The 3,663-nt window shown below is 43.3% G+C and overlaps 1 long non-coding RNA gene across 1 annotated transcript; it reads right to left on the bottom strand.

Annotated features, from left to right (window-relative positions):
* Positions 1 to 1,609: 1,609 nt before the first annotated feature.
* On the bottom strand, positions 1,610 to 2,979 carry LOC121532538. Its single transcript, XR_006658451.1, has 3 exons — positions 2,811 to 2,979; positions 2,065 to 2,284; positions 1,610 to 1,936 (listed from the first exon to the last, which is right to left on the bottom strand). It is a non-coding gene; the product is annotated as an uncharacterized LOC121532538 (long non-coding RNA).
* Positions 2,980 to 3,663: the final 684 nt, after the last annotated feature.

The following is a 3,663-nucleotide window of genomic DNA, read 5'->3' on the forward strand; positions in this document are numbered from 1 at the left end:
CTCTCTCTCTCTCTCTCTCTCTCTCTCTCTCAGATACTCAGACTCTCTACCAGTCACTACCAGTCTAGTCCCAGATACTCAGACTCTCTACCAGTCACTACCAGTCTAGTCCCAGATACTAAGACTCTCTACCAGTCACTACCAGTCTAGTCCCAGATACTCAGACTCTCTACCAGTCACTACCAGTCTAGTCCCAGATACTCAGACTCTCTCCCAGTCACTACCAGTCTAGTCCCAGATACTCAGACTCTCTACCAGTCACTACCAGTCTAGTCCCAGATACTAAGACTCTCTACCAGTCACTACCAGTCTAGTCCCAGATAGTCAGACTCTCTACCAGTCACTACCAGTCTAGTCCCAGATACTAAGACTCTCTACCAGTCACTACCAGTCTAGTCCCAGATACTCAGACTCTCTACCAGTCACTACCAGTCTAGTCCCAGATACTCAGACTCTCTACCAGTTACTACCAGTCTAGTCCCAGATACTAAGACTCTCTACCAGTCACTACCAGTCTAGTCCCAGATACTAAGACTCTCTACCAGTCACTACCAGTCTAGTCCCAGATACTCAGACTCTCTACCAGTCACTACCAGTCTAGTCCCAGATAATCAGACTCTCTACCAGTCACTACCAGTCTAGTCCCAGATACTAAGACTCTCTACCAGTCACTACCAGTCTAGTCCCAGATACTAAGACTCTCTACCAGTCACTACCAGTCTAGTCCCAGATACTCAGACTCTCTACCAGTCACTACCAGTCTATTCACAGACACTCAGACTCTCTCACAGTCACTCCTAGCTATGAACACATCTCTATCCACGTTTTAGAGTTCTGTTTAGCTGTTAAGTCTCTCTCTCTCTCTCTCTCTCTCTCTCTCTCTCTCTCTCTCTCTCTCTCTCTCTCTCTCTCTCTCTCTCTCTCTCTCTCTCTCTCAAATATAGGTCTTGACAATTGCAGGTTTCATGATGACATCCATACTGAAACTTGGGGTTTTATATCTTGAACACATGACTGCTTAGTGATACTCAGACCGATATAGAAACACACAGACATTACAGAGGAAGTTACAGTGTTCTGGTCCAGTGTCTTTTCACACCACTACAAACACACATACTCACCCAGCCTCCACTAACACACTCACTGCTGTCAACCACTGAACAACTTCTACTGATAAGATGTTTAGTTCAATGCTACATTTCACTAAACTGGTTGTTGCCAATTAATAACAGCATATTTCAGAAGGTTCTAGATGTGATTGCTACTTTAAAATGACAGTATTTTAATTGTCAGACATAACATATTGTAGTTATATCTGATAAAAAAGAATGCTATATATTATTTACGTGGTCATACAGTACATAGTTACTGCAGGGGTACAGCATGGGAAGCAGAGGAGGCTGGTGGACAGAGATATAGGAGGACGGGCTAACCACAACGGCTGGAATGGAATAGATGGAACGTTATCAAATACATCAAACATGTGAATGACATAAAACAATGAATGCAATTATGATTTCAATTAAACTACTTTCTTACAAGACTGTAATGTGTGTGTTTTGGGTACACATGCTAAAGAAATAGAAGTCTTGTTTATACTCACTTATAACATGTAGCTTCACCTGTGTGATCAGTGCGATGTAACTTTCCTTTCTCTTTCCTGTTTCTATTCCACACCAGTAGGTCCCAGTATCATCTTCAGTCAGGTCACTGATGGTCACTGAGTAGGATTTCACTCTGTTGTCAGATACAGAGAAACGCCCAGCTTTAGCAGTTCTCTGGTAAGCAGCGATCATATAAACACAAGTCTTGAAGTCTTTGCTTTCCTTGCAGAAATACTTGGTGCTGTCCTCATGGTCCTCTGGATAGTTGCAGCTGATGGTAGCTTCTCCTCCCAGATAGACCGTCTCTGTGACTGACTTCTCACAGCAGTCATCTGTCAATAGCAACACACATCACAACCTTAGTCTAATACTAGACTGACTTCCTTTACTAGTGATATTGATCATGCAACAACATATCTAGCTAAATTCATTGTATAAAGTTAAAGCAAAGGTGACTCACCTTCCTCTACTTTCAGCTCTACATCAGTGTACATCTGTGTTGTCATACAGAGAGAATCTACCACTGTGCTGCCAGCTGTTCTTCAATCCAGTTCTGATTATATCCCTGCTGTTACCATCACTGAAATATTTTTGATTGTTGTCATGCTTATTTGAATATTCACAGTAGATGATGACAGTTCCTCCAGAGTATCCTGTCACTTTGAAGGAGCTCAAACAACCTGTCAGTCAGACAAGAGAACATATGTTTTATTCCTCTTGGTTTAGTGTTTTATATTCCTCTTATTCACACACACAAATACACACACACAGAAACACACGCACACAGAAACACACGCACACAGAAACACACACACACACACACACACACACACACACACACACACACACACACACACACACACACACACACACACACACACACACACACACACACACACATACACACACACACACACACAGAAACACACGCACACAGAAACACACACACACACACACACACACACACACACACACACAAACACACACACACACACACACACACACACACACACACACACACACACACACACACACAGAAACACAGAAACACACACGCACACAGAAACACACACACACACACACACACACACACACACACACAGAAACACACACAGGTATCCCATACTTATCTGTAGTAGCAGCCTTTATAAGAAGACTGACTGGATGTTATTACATTGTTATAGAGAGTTAAAACAAGCTTATTACCTGTCATGAAGGAGAGGAGGATGACTATCAGCAGGATCCTCATCTTGTTGTGTTCTCTCTAGGTTGGTCCAGGTGTCTATAGGTCCTGATATAATGTTGTGTTCTGTCCAGGTTGGTCCAGGTGTCTATAGGTCCTGATATAATGTTGTGTTCTCTCCAGGTTGGTCCAGGTGTCTGTAGGTCCTGATATAATGCTGTGTGTCCAAGTGCACAACTCTCTCTGTTCTCTCTACACTTAAAGTAACCTAAATACAAACTTCATGTACTTTATGTACTCTCTCTCTCTCTCTCTGCCCCTCCCTCTCGCTCACTCAATCCTTGCAATCATACAACTATGTACTTCCCTATTTCTGCATCTCTTTCTCTCTCTCTCTCTCTCTCTCTCTCTCTCTCTCTCTCTCTCTCTCTCTCTCTCTCTCTCTCTACTAGTTTAAACCCTCCTACCACATGTTAATTCTGACAGCCCCTCCCTCTTCCTCCTTAACCAATCATATCTCTGTTCCTACATCACACAGTAGAGAGAGAGAGAGTGTGAGAGAGAGAAATAAATAAAGATGGAGGCTGAGATAGAGAGAGAAAGGGATTGTGAGAAAGAGATCAGTGAGACAAAAAAAGGGAGAGAGAGGCCTCTATGGATCAAAGCACAGAAACACATTCATACACTCTCATGCAGACTGGAGGCTGTCTGCAGAGGAGAGAAACAGAGTTATTCTGCCACTGGAGGCTGTCTACAGAGAGAGAAACAGAGATATTCTGCCACTGGAGGGCGATCTCCCTCCATCTACCCTCAATCTCTCCCTCCATCTCAGCTCTGTGTGTCTAGTGACAGTGGTACATGCTGATGAGACAGGTA

The sequence above is a fragment of the Coregonus clupeaformis genome, unplaced genomic scaffold, assembly GCF_020615455.1.
Source record: "Coregonus clupeaformis isolate EN_2021a unplaced genomic scaffold, ASM2061545v1 scaf0241, whole genome shotgun sequence".
NCBI classification, from domain to species: domain Eukaryota; kingdom Metazoa; phylum Chordata; class Actinopteri; order Salmoniformes; family Salmonidae; genus Coregonus; species Coregonus clupeaformis.